The sequence below is a fragment of the Leucoraja erinacea genome, chromosome 14 (genome assembly GCF_028641065.1).
Source record: "Leucoraja erinacea ecotype New England chromosome 14, Leri_hhj_1, whole genome shotgun sequence".
NCBI lineage: Eukaryota > Metazoa > Chordata > Chondrichthyes > Rajiformes > Rajidae > Leucoraja > Leucoraja erinaceus.
Genome location: NC_073390.1, coordinates 52,686,797 through 52,707,216, shown reverse-complemented (window position 1 = coordinate 52,707,216; position 20,420 = coordinate 52,686,797). Strand labels below are relative to the sequence as shown.

Here is a 20,420-nt window from a genome sequence, read left to right as displayed (position 1 = left end):
TCCCACCCCAGTGTATTCTCCAGCATTTTTGTCCACCAGTCTTTCCAATCTTTCTTTCCTCATTAGACAGTCCCTCCATCGTAGGGATTAACCTCGTGAACCTACGCTGCACTGCCTCAATAGCAAGATGTCCTTCCTCAAATTAGGAGACCAAAACTGCACACAATACTCCAGATGTGGTCTCAGCAGGGCCCTGTACAACTACAGGACCTCTTTACTCCTATTTTCAAATCCTCTCGTAATGAAGGCCAACGTGTCATTAGCTTTTTCACTGTTTGCTGTACCTGCATGTTTATCCAAAGTTTCCATTTTTTCAGGAAGTCCAGAATTTATACTCGGAGATGTTGAGGGAATAATAATGTATTTTGAAGTCTGAAGAAGGGTCTCGACCCAAAACGTCACCTAGTGTTTGTCACCTAGATGGTTGTTGGGCGGCACGGAATCAGTGGGCCGAAGGGCCTGTTTGGATGCTGCATCTCTAAACTAAGCTGGCACGGGATACTTTATAACTTTGTTGGCACCCTTTATGTGGTGACTCTTTGCATACCTTGGGGTATGCATGCAAAGAATTTCACTGTGACTTGCCAGAGATAGACACAAAAGGCTGGAGTAACTCAGAGGGACAGGCAGCATCTCTGGAGAGAAGGAATGGGTGACGTTTCAGGTCGAGACCCTTCTTCAGACTGAGTCAGGGGAGAGGAAGTCTAGGAACATGGAAGGGTAAACTGTGGAAACCACAGAACAAAGCAGACCATGATAAGGAAATGTTGAATAGTTCATTGTTGGCTGATGGGAAGGTGACAACAGGCACCTTGATCTCAATATAAAACACATTTCTTATACCTTGGATCTCATGCCTGAAAATGCTTACAAACAGAACCTGGTGTCAGAATCAAACCCAGTTCTCAGGCGCTGTTAGGAATAAATGTTTAATAGTGAAAGTCACTCATTTCACAATAGATTATTTTGACCCAGAATCCCAACTCACAAGCACCTGCTATCATACTATTTATTCCACTTGCCCAAATAGTACTTTCGAACGATGGTTAGGCTTTAGCGATACAGGCCCTTCGGCCCACTGAGTCCGTGCCGACCAGCGATCACCCCACACACTAACACTATTCTACATACACACTGGGAACAAGTTACAAATGTTAAAAATACAATTTACAAAGCCATTTAACCTGCGCAATATTGGAGTGTGGAAGGAAACCGGGGCATCTGGAGAAAACCCACGCAGTCACAGGGAGAAGGTGCAAACTCCGCACAAACAGCACCTGGTATCAGAATCGAACCGTAATAAGGCAAGCAACTCGACCGCTGCACCACTGTGCCATTATGTCAGATAACCAGAACTGTACATGACTCCGAAAATGAAAGACAACAAATATTTTATTCTCATTAGACATGCTAAAAACATGTTAACATTTAATCTTGCATATATTGTAAATATTATGAACGCTTTCGCTTTCCAGGAAAAGGGAACCGTGTAGAATACAGGTGAAGTAATCCGCTTCGCAGTGTAACTTTATGGTGCAACTCATTATTGAATTGGTTTATAAAAAAAAAGAAATTACTAGTTCTACCGAAGGAGGGCCCTGTGCAAGTGCATTTCCGGGTGAAATCGCGACTGATTTTCCTGGTTTGCACTTTGAATCGGAGTTTGTGTTCTCGACAGCCGGGTGTTAGTTAGTTGGTTGGCTGGTTTGCCCAGCCTGTGACCAACCCCGTCAGAAGTTATCGTTCAAACAGCAGGAAAAGGTTACAGCGCCGAGATAACAAAACCCACACAACACACACACAGTGGTGGACAGGCCGATTGGAGATCAAAAGACGCAGAGAGGGAAATTAAAGGGGCTTTGACCGGCAAGGCTGTTGTGGACCAACCCCGTCAGAAGTTATCGTTCAAACAGCAGGAAAAGGTTACAGCGCCGAGATAACAAAACCCACACAACACACACACACAGTGGTGGACAGGCCGATTGGAGATCAAAAGACGCAGAGAGGGAAATTAAAGGGGCTTTGACTTGAAAGTAGCGGCAAGGCTGTTGAGAAGAATTGGATTGATTAAACCACCACTGATTCATCTCGGAGCCACACGGACAATCGTCTCTTCGAAAGGTATTGTCTTGCTGTTCAGTTTCAGGGTGTGTGTGTGTTTGTTTGTTTTAAACAAGGTGTTGTCCTGTGGGTGGAATTGATCAGTTGTATTATGAGTGGTGTGTGTTGCAGTGCTGGAGTTTATGGTGCTCCTGTTCTCATAGGTGGACTTTGTTGCGGTGTTTGTGTTTTCATTCCAGAGTTGTGAGTGGGGTTGCGAGCGTTAGGATGGGGGCTGAGTGAGACGGGGACTCTGCAGGTAGATGCAACGGCTGAAGCTGCGTTCAGGGCTGGGCTGGGTTGGGTGGTGGCCGGACCGCTGGCTGGGGCTTTGTAGCTCCCAGTGTCTATATAATAATAATAATCGGCGAGTCTCTCGGTGCCGGCTTTCATGGGGACAAATGGCTGTCTGCCTCAAAATGCTGCGTGTCTCAAAGGCTCTATGGAACCTGGTCAAGAGAGGCTGTGTTTTGTTCAACATCCCATGTGTAGTCACAGAGTGGTACAGTCATACAGCGTGGACACAGGCCCTTCGGCCCATACCGACCTACCTGCCCCATCTACACTAGTCCCACCTGCCAGCGTTTGGCCCTATCCCTCTAAACTTGTCCTGTCCATGTACCTGTCTAATTGTATCGTGCATCTAGTGTTTCCATTCTCCCTTTTGCTCAGCTAAGGTTTCTATTTTTATGTTATCATCGATTTGGGGTTTGTTTTTTGTACTTTTTTGTTTACTGCTTTGGTGTAACTAAGTTTCGCCAGCGCTCGGCAGTGGGTTTGGGAAACACGGGGGGTCCATTGCACACAGTTGACAATACAAGTCTGCCTGCGATTCGCTTTCACGTTAGTGCCGCGAGTGGAGTTGGCGATTCGCGTCTCGTCCACACAGTCTGATGTCATTTCAGGCCAGTCACAAGAGAAAGGAAATGGGACCCGGCGCTCAGTCTAAATCCCAGCGATGTTAAGCTTGCGAAATCAGGCTGGAGGCTGCACTGGGCGAAGATTGAGAGCGCTACTGTTTTGGCAAGTCGCTCTGTAATGGTCATCTGACCATTTCTCTCCATAGCTGCTGCCTGACTCACTGAGATCCTCCAGCACTTTGTATTCTGCTCAAGATTCCAACATCCTCTGTGTAGAAGATAGACAACAAATTGAAGATGGAACACAGACACAATTAAATGGCAGCGTAGACTTGATGGGCCGAATGGCTAACGCTTATGACCTTGTGATACAAAAAACTGGAGTAACTGGGGAGGTCAGACAGCATCTAATCTCTGGAGAAAAGGAATAGGGTGATTTCACGAAAGGTCACTGGAGCGTAGATCCGCACCCACGTGACCGAAAATCTCAAGTGGAGGACATGCTAGACATGTTAAGTCAATAATGCCTTACTTTTGATGAAATTCAGCGAGCAAACGCGATAATTCCCGATATTTTGGACCTTTAAATCTCCACGGCAAATGTCCGCTGTTCACTTCCGCTGGATTGGCACCTTCAGCTCCCTCTTTAATTTACCTTAGTTTCTATCTTTTTTTTTTACTGTAAATCTAGGTAGCTGTGCCTCACGGTCACCCCGACTGGCACAGTAAATTGCAGATCAAAACCTGGCCGTTTTCTATGTTTTTAACGGGTGGGAAAGTGTGTGTTTTCCCCTCCACTAACATGTACCGGATGTCTAGCATGTCCTCCACTTGAGATTTTCGGTCACGTGGGTGCGGATCTACGCTCCAGTGACCTTTCGTGAAAGCACCCTATAGGTGACGTTTTCTCCAGCGATGCTGTCTGATCCGCTGAGTTGCTCCAGCTTTTTGTGCCCATCTTCGGTTTAAACCAATATCTGCAGTTCCTTCCTACGCATCCTCTGTATAGAGTCATGCAATGTGGAAACGGGCCCTTTAGCCCAATTTGCCCACATCGACCAACATGTCCCATCCACACTAGTCCCACTTGCCTGCATTTGGGCCATATCCCTCGAATCCAGTTCTATCCATGTACCTGTCCAATATATAATGTGTAGGAAGGACCTGCAGATGCTGGTTTAAATCGAAGATAGACCCAAAATGCTGGCGTTTCAGCGGAACAAGCAGCATCTCTGGAGAGACGGACTGGGTGATGTTTCGGGTCGATACCCTTCTTCAGACTAGAAAGTATCTTGTGTCTACATTCTGTGATATTGCACCCCCAATTCTATGACTGTGATGAAAAGCACTATGTTTAATTGTGGCATTCCAGCTGTAGGTTCTGAAGTAAAAGTGGAGACAATTCATTGAAAATTGATTGTGGATGTTCTAAACTGGCTTTGGTACTTTAAAAAAAAAAAAATGGTGTTAGGTATATTTGTAGTCCTGAGATTTCTACATTAAAATCGCAGAAGTAACTTTGGGAGTTAAGCCACAAAATATAAAGTCATGCCATTTTGCCAAAAGGAAAGTTTCAAAAACAGCAAGGTATAGATGTCTTGTTAATATGCTTTAAATTATGTTGGCTGAGTAGAATCTTGATCAATTATACCCATTTGCATTCTGTCAAAATATTGCTTCGGAATCTATTTTTTGGAAATCCACCTAAGAGGTTAGAATGTGAAAGATTACTCATCCTGCCTCTGTTGTTGTGTTCTCTGGAGTGGTACATGATCTCAAAATCATCTGACTTGCTGATGACAGTGAGCAGGATTCATTTTGTGGACATTTTTCTTCATTTAAGTTCTATAAATGTATTGATGGTGTAACATCACCCCTGGTTTTGCAGAGTTTCCAGTAATTTAAGCAGCAAAATGTATACTTCAACATTCAACTGTTGATATCATTGAACTCTAATGCTTATCTTTGCTTAATTCACGTTAGTAAAACAGGACCCTTCTTGGTTGCAGAATTGATTCAGGATGAACCAGTATCCTTAATCAAGCTATATGACCTGAGCACATCTGAACTCTGAATTTCCACAACTGTGAGACCCGAGTAAGATTATGATTTTCATTAGTCAAGAAATGACATCCTTGTGTGTGGATTTTGTTTTTGATTGTGGAGAAACATTCCAAACTTGGAGATGAACCATTGAAAGCTTGACATGAACAAATTAAATAGCAAGCACCAAGTAATTGAAACTTACCGAACAGTGAAAGGCCTGAATAGAGTGGATGTGGAGAGGATTTTTCCACTAGTAGGAGAATCTTGCCTCAGAATAAAAGGATGGTTAAGAAGGAACTGCAGATGCTGGAAAATTGAAGGTACACAAAAGTGCTGGAGAAACTCAGCGGGTGCGGCAGCATCTATGGAGCGAAGGAAATAGGCAACGTTTCGGGTTTCGGGATGAAACGTTACCTATTTCCTTCGCTCCATGGATGCTGCTGCACCCGCTGAGTTTCTCCAGCACTTTTGTCTACCTCAGAATAAAAATACCTTACTTTAGGAAGGAGATGAGGATGAATTTCGTTAGTCAGAGGCTGGTGAGGCTGTGAAAGCCAAGTCGATGGATATTTTTAAAGCAAAGATAAATTCTTGATCAGTACGGGTGTCGGGTTATGGGGTGAATGCAGGAGAATGGGGTTTAGAGGGAAAGATAGATCATCCATGATTGAATGGTGGAGCAGATTTGATGGGCCGAATGGCCTAATTCTGCTCCTATTAATTATGAACTGATAAGTATTATGAACACATTCAGATATTTATTTAAATCCAACAGGAATGAACCAGGGGAATGTTTGTAAATTGTTGGAGGACAATCCACTCAAGGGTGTCTTGATTACCCTCTGAATATCATTGCTGGAGATCCCCAGGGCAATGCCATTGAATGCAAGAGCTAACACTGGACAGCATCCATGTGGGAAGAAATAACACTTGTAATTCCAATTTTTTCATTTAATCAATCCTAGTTTTATTCTGAGTTGGAAAAGTTTGATTTTCCTACATTCGTAAGTCAACATCTTGGAACCATATCTTGGGAAAGGAAATAAAATGGTTGGTTTGTTTTAATGGAGATGAAAGCATGCATACAACCCTTTCCCCAAGTTGACTTGGAAAATTACTTAACTCTAGTTCAGCAGTGGGAATTTTCTAGCTATTAGATGCATTGGCATTACTTCGGAGAACGGCAGGCCAATGTCGTTGCTTGGCTGAAACTTATTTCTCAAGAAAACCGTGTATAGGTTAGAGATACAGCGTGGACACAGGCCATTAGGCCTACCGACTCCATGCCGATCAATGATCACCCTGCACTCATTCTATCCTACGCACTATGGGCAATTAACAGAAGCCAATCCACTTACAAATCTGCACGTCTTTGGAACGTCGAAGGAAATCGGCACACTCGGAGAATGCCCACTCGGTCACAGGGAGAATGTACAAACTCCGTACAGGCAGCAGCCCTAGTCAGGGTCGATCTCTGTTCTCCTGCTGCACCACTCACTGTGCCACTCTAAATTGGCCAATGTAACTAATATATCTCTGTTTCTCTTCTATAGATTTTGCGCAAATACTCTGTATCTGTCTGCTAATATTTACCATTGTCTGATTTATTTCTCCTTTTGTTTTCTCCTCATTTAAGACTTTTGCATGTTTTTCTTTTTTATTATTTCACAAGGGGCGGCACAGCGGTAGAGTTGGGTGTACTTCCTGACTACAGGTGCTGTCTGTGCAGAGTTTGAACGTTCTTCCCGTGACCTGCATGGGTTTTCTCCAAGATCTTTGGTTTTTCCCCCCCACACTCTAAAGACGTGCAGGTTTGTAGGTTAATTGTCTTGGTATAAATGTAAAATGTCCCTATTCAAGATTCAAGATCAAGATTCAAGATTCAATTTATTTGTCATTTGGACCCCTTGAGGTCCAAACGAAATGACGTTTCTGCAGCCATACCTTACAAACCAATAGACCCAAGACACAACAACACAACATAATTTACATAAACATCCATCACATCGCTGTGATGGAAGGCCAAAAAAACTTATCTCTCCACTGCACTCTCACCCCCCGATGTCAGAGTCAAAGTCAAAGCCCCCGGCTGGCGATGGCGATTGTCCCGCGGCCATTAAAGCCATGCCGGGTGGTGCAAGGTCGCACACCGGGTCTTGATGTTGGAGCCCCCGGCGTGCGCTCGCAGAGTCCCGCGGCCATTCCAAGCCGCGCGGGGCGGTGCTGTAAGGATAGTGTGTAGGATAGTGATAATGTGCGGGGGTCGCTGGTTGATGCGGAATCGATAGGCTGAAGAGCGTGTTTCTGCGCTGTATCTCGTAACTAAACAAAGCTAAAGTTGTGGCTTTTTTGATTACAGTCCACAGTCTTCATAAATAATAGACACGGAGTTTAGGAATATATTAAATCATTTATTAGAACAGTATATAGGTCATAAACAAATATTGCAACTAGTTATTACTATTTTTGTTTTTGTGAGTCAATGACCTACTGATTTATAGACTCTGTGGAAATAAATTGACGAGCTTGATCTAACAATGGAAGGGTAAATACAATTTTGTAGCGGGCCATGTTGACATTGAGAACGCTTTTGTTTTAGTTCCACTTTTATAGTACAGACACAATTTCCGGCAACTTGTTTCTAAGGGTACAGATTACAAATGAGCGATGGTAAACAATTCAACATGGTGGGCATCATTACCCTCTCTCTCTGGCCCTCTCCCACCCTAGTTTTTACCATCGTCCTGCATCACTCATTGAAGAAAGACTCAATGAAGAAAGACCGGATAGACTCGGTTTGTACTCGCTAGAATTTAGGAGATTGAGGGGGGGATCTTATAGAAACTTACAAAATTCTTAAGGGGTTGGACAGGCTAGATGCAGGAAGATTGTTCCCGATGTTGGGGACGTCCAGGACAAGGGGTCACGGTTTAAGGATAAAGGGGAAATCCTTTAAAACCGAGATGAGAAGAACTTTTTTCACACAGAGAGTGGTGAATCTCTGGAAACTCTCTGCCACAGAGGGTAGTTGAGGCCAGTTCATTGGCTATATTTAAGAGGGAGTTAGATGTAGCCCTTGTGGCTAAAGGGATCAGGGGGTATGGAGAGAAGGCAGGTACAGGATACTGAGTTGGATGATCAGCCATGATTATATTGAATGGCGGTGCAGGCTCGAAGGGCCGAATGGCCTACTCCTGCACCTATTTTCTATGTTTCTATCCCACAGCCAACAATGGACCATTGTGGGCTCCACATTTCCATGATTATTATTGCTTTTTGCATATCTTCCATTCATTTGTCCTAAGTACCGTCTATATTTCTTGTTCCCCTTTCCCCTGACTCTCGTTCTGAGAAAGAGCCTCGACCCGAAACGTCACTGATTCATTTTCTCCACAGATGCTGCCTGACCCACTGAGTTACTCCAGTTGATCTAAACTTGTTCTCTGCTTGTCAATCTTTTAATCTTATCATTGTTGTAGGACACATGGTTAAGTTGTTTATATTTACTATGGGGACAGTTTAGTTTATTGTCACATTGGGGTACAATGGGAAAACCTTTTCTTGCATGCTATCCAGTCAACGGAAAGACTATATGTGATTACAATCGAGCGGTCCACAATGTATAGATACATGATTCAGGGAAGAATGTTTAGTGCAAGGTAAAGTCCGATTAAAGATAGTCGGAGGGTCTTCGATGATGTTGATAGTAGCTCAGGACGGCTGTTTAGTTGTTGGTAGAATGGTTTAGTTGCCTGAAAACAACTGTCTCTGAATTTAGAGGCGTGCATTTTCACACTTCTGTGCTTCGTGCCAGATGTGAGAGGGGGGACGAGGGAGTGATCGGGGTGAGGCTCGTCCTTTGGTGCTCTTGCCGAGGCAGCGTGGTGTAGATGGAGTCAATGGAAGGGGGAATGCTTTACTGTTCTCAACATGATATTGGACCAGGTGACACTGAGAGGACACTAATGGACTCCTTGAATGGAAGGAATTCCGGATATGCTGTGACTTGTTTGGTGGTGTTTAAAGTTATGATCAAGTAGCAAAAATAGAGGAGGGTGAATTATCCAGCTAATGTGCAACGTTTCAGGCCGAAGGGACAGAAGTTTAGGGGTAACATGAGGGGGAACTTCTTTACTCCGAGAGTGGTAGCGGTGTGGAATGAGCTTGCAGTAGAAGTGGTGGAGGCAGGTTCGTTGGTATCATTTAAAAATAAATTGGATAGGCATATGGATGACAAGGGAATGGAGGGTTATGGTATGAGTGCCGGCAGGTGGGACTAAGGGAAAAAAGATGTTTGGCATGGACTTGTAGGGCCGAGATGGCCTGTTTCCTGCTGTAATTGTTATATGGTTATATGTTGATCTAGGCAGCATCCACATTTCGCCAAATTTCTTGCCACCCTGAATAGATCTGTTTGTAAACCATGCTGATGCATCTCGATAAAATGCTCTCTATGGTGCATCTATAGAATCTAGTTGTTACAGCGCAGCTGATATTTGTTTTTGCAGACTATGAATCATAGTTAATATCTTTCAGTCTGGTATTTTTTAATATATGATGTAAGCCATCAGAAACTAATTTGCTGTGGTGTTGGAAAGAACAATGTGAATGTTGTCTATCTACATAAGAAATTATCTATTTTCTTATAAACAAAACTTGAATTTTCAACAACATTGGTTGCGGATGAACATGGGGGAGATGGGACGTGTGCTCTTAAATACTAAGTACTAAATACCAAGCCTGCGCCGACCAGCGATCCCTGCACATTAACATTACCTTACACGCACTAAGGACAATTTACACTTATACCAAGCAAATTAATCTACAAACCTGTGCGTCTTTGGAGTGTGGGAGGAAACCGAAGATCTCGGAGAAAACCCACGCAGGTCACGGGGAGAAGGCGCAAACTCCATACAGGCAGCACCTGTAGTCGGGATCGAACCTGGATCTTTGGAGCTGCAAGCGCAGTAAGGCAGCAACTCTACCACTGCGCCACAGTGCCACTCTCAATTTCAATTTTAAAAAAAAAATGTTTAAATCAAAACTTGAATTTTCAATACCATTGATCATTGGTGAAGTCTGACGGAGGGTCCCGACCTTGAAATGTCTCCTGATTCTTGATTAGTACAGGTGTCCGAGGTTATGGGGAGAAAGCAGGAGAATGGGGTTAGGAGCCATGGGTGAATAGCGGAGTAGACTTGATGGGTCGAATGGCCTAATTCTACTCTTATTCCTTATTACCTATCCATCCTCTCCCCAGATGCTGCCTGACCTGCTGCGTTCCATCAACTGTAATGTCTCCTGTACTCCGTTTATCCAAACTTTCTTCATGGCTATGATATTCCTGTCTTGGAAACACCCTTGCGAATCTGCTCTGCATCCTCTCCCACAGTTGTGCCGTTCCTATAATGAGTGACCAACCTTACACACCAATATTCGACCTAGGGCCGAAATCAAGATAGAGCCAATGAAACAATCCCGCAGTATTTCAGTCCATCAATGAGTGTGATTCAGAACTTGATGCATCTAAATACACTGAGAAAGATATCTGATCATTCTCTCAAAGGCTCCTCATTTATCTCTCTCCAAGCATGGACAATTAAAGTTTATGAAAGCTTGAACTGGCATGAGGCAGCCAATTTTAATTCAATTTAAATTAAATTGCTTTTTAAAATATCAAATATCTCCATTCTAATTCTCAGCAGATGTGAAGCCAGTGAGAGGAATATAATGTGGAAGAATTTTTCATCGGTGTCTAATGTAATTTTCCATTTAGTGAGTGTTAAAGTGCTACACTTTTCCTTCTCATAATATAAAACTAGGGGTTGTACATAGAATGGATTACGGTATTACATAGTTGGCACCTAAAATTAGGTTCCACTGTACTATTTTGTACTGTATTAACTTCTAATAAAATAAACAAAACAAAAAACAAACAAAAAAAAAAAAAAAAAATTGGTACACTTGATATAAAGTTTAGAAACTCCCCCGATTCCTAAGCCTGCGAGTAAGGATTATCAGATAGAAGAGTGAGTGCGGGAATAAATACATTGTTACGGGTGGTCACACTGTGATTAATGAGGTACTGCTGTGGTCAATGCGTGTCCCCAACTAGGTTTATACTCTCTAGAATTTAGGAGATTGAGGGGGGATCTTATAGAAACTTACAAAATTCTTAAGGGGTTGGACAGGCTAGATGCAGGAAGATTGCTCCCGATGTTGGGGAACTCCAGGACAAGGGGTCACAGCTTAAGGATAAGGGGGAAATCCTTTAAAACCGAGGTGAGGAGAACTTTTTTCACACAGAGAGTGGTGAATCTCTGGAACTCTCTGCCACAGAAGGTAGTCGAGGCCAGTTCATTGGCTATATTTAAGAGGGAGTTAGATGTGGCCCTTGTGGCTAAGGGGATCAGAGGGTATGGAGAGAAGACAGGTACGGGATACTGAGTTGGATGATCAGCCATGATCATATAGAATGGCGGTGCAGGCTCGAAGGGCCGAATGGCCTACTCCTGCACCTAATTTCTATGTTTCTATCCACAACCACTATAGATAATTTGGCTGAGCAGACTGGATATATCATTCACCATGCCCAGCATGATGTTTCTGCCTCCACACCCTTTCTATGGGAAGGAATCCTCTCCTCCTGGGGATGACCACCTTCCCCCGTCTCCAACATATGCCAGCGTTCTACCCTTCGACTGCCCTGGGCCGCGGAGTTTGAATCGGCCCGTTCGCGGAGCTCGGATTCAGCCGTGGGACTTACTTACCATCACCCGGTGGGGTCAGAACATCGGAGGCCTGGATCGCCTCAACGCAGAGGGAGAACAAGGAGGGAAGAGACAAGGACTTTAAGACTTTTTACTCCAATCGCAGTTAGGAGGTGGCTGGTGAACTCACTGTGGTGGATGTTAGATCTGTGTTTATCGTGTGTATTGGTATCTTATTCTATGCTATGACTGCAAGGCATGACATTTCGTTCAGACTGAAAAGTCTGAATGACCATAAAGGATATTTGACTTGACTTGACTCTGAAGAAGGGGCCCAAACCCGTAATGTCACTTATGCATCTGCTCCAGGGATGCTGCTTGTCCCACTGAGTTACCCCAGCTGGGTGGTGTCCTTTTGAATCCTAGCTTGTAACTAACATGAAACTGAGCAGGAAGGTGTATAGATTGGGCAAGGACATAAAATTGGTGCAGTTGTATGGTAGAGAGAGGCTTGGGAAGGGGGAGATAGGGGTGTCTGTGAATGGTTTACTTCTGCCCCATTTCTCTTGTTCTTATGAAACAAATGTGTGTGGCTTGTACTGACACAGATGTCACGGCAATGGGATATGTCGTGTGTTGTTACTGGAAATGAAAGTTGCTGATTCATTATCAGCTGGTCAAATTTGGAAGTTAGTGCCAGAAGTTAGATGCTTAAAAACATCGTCATACCACACTGAGTCTTTCATTTGCAGGCTTTGAATAAGCCATTCTATCCAAGAATTCTGTTGGCTTTAGCACCTCGTTTTGATCTGCATACCAAAGGAATTAAAAATAAAGTCTTGTGATTATTGATGTAATGCATCTTGTTGACAAACTATGTCCTTGTGAGTCTTTCTTCAACGCCAGTAATCTGCAGGAGGAGGATTACATGGCTTGGCAAATTCAGATTTTAAACGTTGACTGATCAGATAGGAATGATTGTTCACAGTAGCTAATTTTTTGGATTTACAAAAGTGAACTTGTGTGTAACTTTTTCACTTTTCTAAATTCATACACCATGTTCAGCTGACAGGAACTAGGGATATTTAGTTATGGATGTAAGGACTTTGTTCAATTTCTTCAGTAATAGTAAATAGGGTGGTAGTTGCTGCCTTACAGCGCCAATGACCCGGACTCGATTCTGACTATGGGTGCTGTCTGTGCAGAGTTTGCACGTTCTCCCTGAGACTGCGTTGGTTTCTCTGTGTGCTCCTGTTTCCTCCCACATTCGAAAAACATGCAGGTTTCTTGGTGCACAAAAATGCTGGAAAAACTCAGCGGGTGCAGCAGCATCTATGGAGCGAAGGAAATAGGCAACGTTTCGGACCGAAACCCAAAGGGTTTCGGCCCGAAACGTTGCCTATTTCCTTGGGGTTCGGCCCGAAACGTTGCCTATTTCCTTCGCTCCATAGATGCTGCTGCACCCGCTGAGTTTCCCCAGCATTTTTGTGTACCTTCGATTTTCCAGCAACTGCAGTTCCTTCTTAAACACAGGTTTCTTGGTTAATTGGCCTCTGAATAATTGCCACTAGCATGTAGTGTATGTATGCCTTGTCAATGGTCGGTGTTGACTCGGTGGGCCGAGGGGGCATGTCTCCACACTGTATCTCTATACTAAATAGTTGTAAAGAAAAATAGTAGCCACGGTGTCAAATTCAATGACCTTTGAATAAGGTGAAAAATGTTGTGGGGACTGCATGTGGGAATGAGATCAACTCTGCCACACTGTTAGTGAACCAGTGCATAGATGTGTGGTCTGTTTGGGAGTCTGCTGTTGGATGGTGACCATAGTGGTGACATTCCATGTGCCAGGCTATGCAGAGAGCCCTCTGTAGTCAATGCGGTTGGATGTGCCTTGAACCTTTTGAAGACGTTGATAATGATACCATCTCTGTTGTTCCTGGCATGTCCTACTTGTGACACAAGGAACTGCCGATGTTGAAATCTTGAGCAAAACACAAAGTGGTGGAGTAACTCAAAGTGGTGGAGTCAGGCTGCATGGCCAAATTTGGTCAAATGGCCAAATTCAGCTCCTATGACTTATTCTGGACACTCAACTGTGCTATTTTGTTGCAGCCTTTTTTCTGGAGTCGAGTTCCTATGCAAACAAAAATTAGTTTAATCACAAATGCCTGACCCGCTGAGTTACTCCAGCTTTTTGCGTCTACCCTCCATGATCTTGCTTGACCCACTGCGTTACTCTAGCACTTTATTTTGTTTGTTCATCATTGTCTCTCCAGTTTATCAATATAACTTGCATTTTACTGAAAGAACGAGGACTCACAGTCTGCTGCACAAAGACATTTATCCTGCTGTCCTTTCAAAATGGTATGGATGGAGAGTACTTCAGTTTAGTTGATTGGCAGTGAATTCTCTGCCACTGAGTGGAATTCTTTGCCACAGAAGGCAGTGGAGGCCAATTCACTGGGTGTTTTCAAGAGAGAGTTTAATATATCTCTTAGGGCTAACGGAATCGAGGGGTATGGGGAGAAAGCAGGAACAGGGGTACTGATCTAGGATGATCATGTTGAAAGGTGGTGCTGACTCGAAGGGCCGAATGGTCTGCTCCTGCACCTATTTTCTAATGCTATGAAAAGCTTTTGAGGATAGGGGTGCTAATTGCAGTGTGAGTTGCTGCTCTTCCTGATAACCTTCAGGATGATGTAAACTATTGAAATTGCATCTGCTGGATGGTGCATGACAAGTTTGGATGAAAACGTGCTATTTTGACTGCTTGCAATGCACAGTTTGGATAAACAGTGTGACTGTCTCTAATGGAGATAATAGAGATTCCTAAAATTCTTCTGAAAGGTTATGACGTGAATGTGCGATTACCAAACTGTCTTTTTGCGTGGGGCCCCTTCAGTGAAATGTATTTCCTTTCGTCCCCACCCTGAACTCCAGTCTAATTTATACATACTGCATAGAACTTCAATAAATATTATTGTGGCCTCCTCTCCTATCTTTACCACACACTCCTTGGAGAGCCCACATCCCCCTTCCCCCCCCCCCCCCCCCCCCCCCCCCCCACAGCTTGAAACTGAAGCAGTAGATATGATAACTGTTAATTGCACACTTGCTCTGGAAGGAAGTCTTGACTCTTCAGCCTAAGGCTGTTTGTGAGTTCACACTTCTCCATTTTGTAAATGTAATTTCAGTAATCCAGCCCAGTGGTGCTGGCGAGAAGTGTTAAAGAAGGAACTGCGGATGCTGGAAAATCGAAGGTAGACAAAATTGCTGGTGCTGACAAGAAGGTTGTTTTAATCCTCGGAGATGTGAAAGAGCTGTATGATTTACACGTCATAGAGGATAAGACTGTTGTCCTCTTTCTATCGCTAACAGTCTTCCAGCTAAAAGACACAAAGTGCCGGAATACAGGGCTGCCAACTCTCAGGCTTAGAGCGTGAGACTCACGCCCTCAAACAATCTCTCACGCCCTCACGCTCATCAGATATTTCTCACGCTCAGTGGTGAGAAATTTTCTGATCAACGAAAAGTAAAAAACTCGGATAAACTGCATGGTCCGCGGGTGTTGGAGAGCAGGGGCTGCGGGAGGGATGGGAGCAGAGCCAGTGGCTGGAACAGGTGCGGGGAGTCGGGGCGGATGAGTGTTTGCCAGGGGGGCAAAGAGATAGAGACAGAGGAGAAAGAGAGGGGAGAGAGAGCAAGGGGAAGTGTGAGGTAGGAGGGAGAAATGGGGAAGAGGAGGAGAGACAGAGAGAGAGGGGGATGAGAGAGGGGAGAGTGTGTGGAGGGAGGGAGAAAGAGGTTGGGGGGAAGCGAGGGAGAGAGACGGGGAGAGAGAAGAAAGGGGGAGAGAGAGTTAAGGGAAAGGGAGGGGGAGAGAGAGAGGGGGGGAGAGAGAGGGAGAGTGTGTGGAGGGAGGGAGAAAGAGGTTGGGGGGAAGCGAGGGAGAGAGACGGGGAGAGAGAAGAAAGAGGGGGAGAGAGTTAAGGGAAAGAGAGGGGAGAGGGGGAGAGAGTCTCTGTGTCGAATTTGCCCAGGTGACCGGCATGGATCAGGCTGCGGCTCGGTGCATCCTGGAGGACAACCAGTGGCTGCTGGAAGTAAGTACCAAGCACTGGGTAGAAACGGTGGAAGGTAGTGGACTTCAAATGGGGGTGGTTGGAGAAAGCATCCTGCTTGCCTGCTAGATTTTCATTTACTGTAACTGCAGGAAAAATGTTCCCGATGTTGGGGGAGTTCAGAACCATGGGTCACAGTTTAAGAATAAAGGGGGGGGGGGGGCAGTTAGGACTGAGATGAGGACAAACTTTCTTCACGTAGAGAGTTGTGAATCTGTGGAATTCTCTGCCACAGAAGGCAGTGCAGGCCAATTCACTGGATGTTTTCAAGAGAGAGTTACATTTAGTTCTTGGGGCTAACGACATCAAGGGATATGGGGGGAAAAACAGGAAAGAGGTACTGATTTTAGATGAATAGCCATGATCATATTGAATGGCAGTGCTGGCTCGAAGGGCCGAATGGCCTATTCCTGCACCTATTTTCTATGTTTCTATGTTTGAGTATATGGCAATAAAACTTGATCACTTGATTTTGAAGCATTCATGCATGGTGGAGGTATAATGTAGTCATAGAGTGATACAGTGTGAAAACAGGCCCTTCGGTGCAACTTGCCCACAACCGCCAACATGTCCCAGCTACACTACCTGCTTTTGGTCCATATCTCCAAACCTGTCCTATCCATGTATCAGTCTAACTTTTTATTAAATGTTGGGATGGTCCCTGCCTCAACTACCTCCTCTGGTAGCTTGTTCCATACACCCATCACCCTTTGTGTGGATAAAGTTATCCCTTAAAAAGTTACCTCTTAAAAATACTTCATACAAAAAACATTGAAATCATACTTCTACAGTGCACTAAAACATGATTTTAATACATCAAATTTCAAAACGTTCCTACCCTTCTTCCACACCCTCTCCCCACTCGGTTGCTCCACTCCCTCACCGGGTACCCCGAAGGCCAGTGATCAGTGATCGCACAGCCTCCCCCCCCATTCAAAAATGCTCCAATCCAATTTAAAGCATATATATTGCATTCAAGTGTAAGTTTTAAGACTCGCTACAGTATGCACCATATTGCACAATTTCAAGCTGAAAAATGCAAATGTTCCACACCAATGGGAGGGGCACCCTCCTCCCAACCCCCTCCCCCCCCTCCATCGGGCTTGGTCTCTCGCAAAATTCTCACTCCCAACTCTCACCCAATGTTGGCAGCCCTGCGGAATAACTTGGCGAGTAATATATCATCTCTGGAAAACGTGGATAGGTATCATTTTGTGTCGGGACTCTTTTTCAGACTGACGTTTCGGGTCGGGACAAGTGTGAAAAAGGGGTCTCATCCGAAGCTTCACCAATCCATGTTTTCTAGAGATGCTGCCTGATCTGTACTATCCTACATGCTAGGGTTGATTTACAATTTTACAATTAACTCAATAAATTAACCCACAAACTGTCCGTCTTTGGAATTTGAGAGGAAACCAGAGCACCCAGAGAGAACCCACATGGCCACAGGGAGAATGTACAACCAAAGTTCGTTGTGTCATTTATATTTTGGTAATCTAGCATCTGCAGATCCTGGTGTCTTGCAATTAAGTGGAAAATTGTGTTTTTGTTAGAAAGCAGTTCCTCTCCCAGAAGGATAAAGTCCCTTCCACAAATGTATTTTTCCATCTGCCTGGGCTAATAACCTTGCTTCAGTTTGACAGATGCAGTGGCTCATTTTCACCTTGTTTCAAGATTAAAATGTTAATTCCCAATGTAATTAGTGGAGGAAAATTAACTTTTATGATGGGCTAGATATCCTCAAGTGTAGACATAAGAGACTGCAGATGCTGGAATCTTGAGCAAAAATAAACTGTTGGAGTAACTCGGTGGGTCATGGAGGGGAATAGATAAAAAACATTTCAGATCTGTACCCTACTTTAATCCTCAAATGCAATTTTACATTGTCCTATTACAAGGAATCGAATATAGGGGGAAAAAAAGGTCCTTCTGCAGTTGTACAGAGCCCTAGTGAGACCACACCTGGAGTATTGTGTGCAGTTTTGGTCCCCTAACTTGAGAAATTCTTGCTATTGGGGGAGTGCAGCATAGGTTTACAAGGTTAATTCCCTAGATGCCGGGACTATCATATGCTGAGAGAATGTAGTGGCTGTGTTTGTATACTCTGGAGTTTAGAAGGATGAGAGGGGATCTTATTGAAACATACAAGATTATTAAGGGATTGGACATGTTAGAGGCAGGAAACATGTTCCCGATGTTGGGCGAGTCCAGAACCAGGGGCACCGTTTAAGAATAAGGAGTAAGCCACTTAGAACGGAGACAAGGAAACACTTTTTCTCACAAAGAGTGGTGAGTCTGTGGAATTCTCTGCCTCGGAGGGCAGTGGAGGCAGGTTCTCTGGATGCTTTCAAGAGAGAGCTAGATAGGGCTCTTAAAAATGCGGAGTCGGGGGATATGGGGAGAAGGCAGGAACAGGGAACTGATTGGGGATGATCAGCATTGAATGATGGTGCTGGCTTGAAGGGCCAAATGGCCTACTCCTGCACCTATTGTCTATTGTCAACATATTGCCTAATTGGTATAGAATCTGTGTGCTTCAGATGTTTCTCCTTCTTGAACACCTACTGCAGCATCAGGAAGGTGCAGAGAAACAGAATAATGAGGGAGGGACTTCTTGCCTCTGGCCTTTTATGAAACACTTTTATAGCCACTGTTCAGCGGGTTTGAGCTTCTTGTTGCACTGTCTGTTAATAATCCCTTTATTTATGCTTGAATCGAAAACTGAATGAACAGGAACGGTTTGGGTCGAAGGATCTCTTCAGTACAGTATGATTTCATGTAACTTCCTTAAATGAACATGCTGCCGAAGATAGACACAAAAAGCTGAAGTAACTCAGCGGGATGGGCAACATCTCTGGAGAGAAGGAATGGGTGACATTTTGGGTCGGGACCCTTCTTCAGACTGAGCAAGGGTCAAGTCAAGTCAAGTTTATTTGTCACATACACATACGAGATGTGCAGTGAAATGAAAGTGGCAATGAAAGGGTCTTGACCTGAAATGTCACCCATTCCTTCTCTCCAGAGATGCTGCCTGTCCCGCTGAGTTACTCCAGCGTTTTGTGTCTATCCTTCAGTGTTTAGTTCAATTATAATTTGGTCTGAATTGAATTTGTGTCTTAAATGAATCATCTTGTAAATCAGGCATGGCAAGTCTATTTTGTGACATCTTTACAACCTTCTTCAGTTTACAGTTTAGTTTATTGTATCGTGTACCGAGGTACAGTGAATAGCAAGCTTTTGTCGCATGCTATCCAATCAGTAGAAAGACAATGCATGATTACAATCGAGCCATTTACAGTGTATCAGTACATGATAAGGGAATAATGTTTAGTGCAAGGTGAAGCCAGCAAAGTTCCATCGTGAGGTAGATAGTAGTTCAGCCCTGCTCTCTGGTTATGGTAGGATGGTTCAGTTGCCTGATAACAGCTGGGAAGCAACTGTCCCTAAATCTGGAGGTGTGCATTTTCACATTTCTATACCTATTGCCAGAGGGGAGAAGAGGGAGCGCCTGTTAAGGGCTTGTCCCACTTGCGTGTCCTTGGCTCACAAATTACGCGACCTCGTGGTCACTTGAGGCGTACGGGCACCGTATGGCCGCGCGGGGCCGGTCCCACTTAGAAGCGCGGAGGGGTATGGAGTTGTGCGGGGCCAGTCCTGACATCGCGCGGGGCTCCGAAATTCTTGCCGTGAACAAAATCTTTGCGCGCCAACGGCCTGTCACGTAACTGACGGCCAAAGTGGGACAGGCCCAAGACCCTGACGCGACGCAACGTCTCACCTCCAACAGCAGCAGAAGCGGCAAACGATCGCCGAGCTCGGCCTGGGGCTCACGGCCGTTGTGGTCCGGATCCGCCCCCACTTCTACTCCCAGAGCGGGGCCAAGATAATTGAAGATGGATGCAAAGCAGGAGTAACTCAGCGGGACCGGCAGCATCTCTGGAGAGAAGCAATGGGTGACGTTTCGGGTCAAGACCCTTCTTTTCAGACTGAAGAAGAGTCTCGACACGAAACGTCACCCATTGCTTCTCTCCAGAGATGCTGCCGGTCCCACTGAGTTACTCCAGTTTTGTGTCCATCTTCAAATGACGTCTCGCGCTCCAGACGGCTGTGTGTACGCATGTAATCGCGCCCGACCTTCGCTCGACCGTATAAGCTCAACGCGACCACGAGGTTGGGTAATTTGCGTGCCAAGGACACGCAAGTGGGACAGGCCCTTTAATCTTTTCCTTGATGCTTCTGAATAAGGTGCTTGCTTCAATATGTTGCTGCAACCATATAATCAATGCATATCCAACTGAAGATAGATTTCTATAGAGACTTGGGAGAAATTGAGTTTGCATCTCCTGTGATGTTACTTTGTAGGAATGGGAGAATGTATATTTGCATAACAGTGAGAAAATAATCAGTTCACTGCAAGAAAGCCTTAAATATTAACAATTGAAAGCTAATTTTAAATGCTTAATTGTTGCCTGAAGCAAATTTTCCTCTGAACTAACATTTTAACATTGTCTTAAGGTTGCCATGCATGATTAGATGGCATTTGTTTTGGAACAAGTTGGAGAAAAAGGCAGTGTTTATTT

The 20,420-nt window shown here is 44.5% G+C and overlaps 1 protein-coding gene across 1 annotated transcript in view; it reads left to right on the top strand.

Annotated features, from left to right (window-relative positions):
• The first annotated feature begins 1,886 nt into the window (after window positions 1-1,886).
• Window positions 1,887-20,420, top strand: part of pik3cb (phosphatidylinositol-4,5-bisphosphate 3-kinase, catalytic subunit beta) — a 279,273-nt gene continuing 260,739 nt past the window's right edge. The window contains exon 1 of the mRNA XM_055646420.1: window positions 1,887-2,121. The gene's annotated coding sequence lies outside the window, so the exon portion shown is untranslated. The remainder of the gene's footprint in view (window positions 2,122-20,420) is intronic.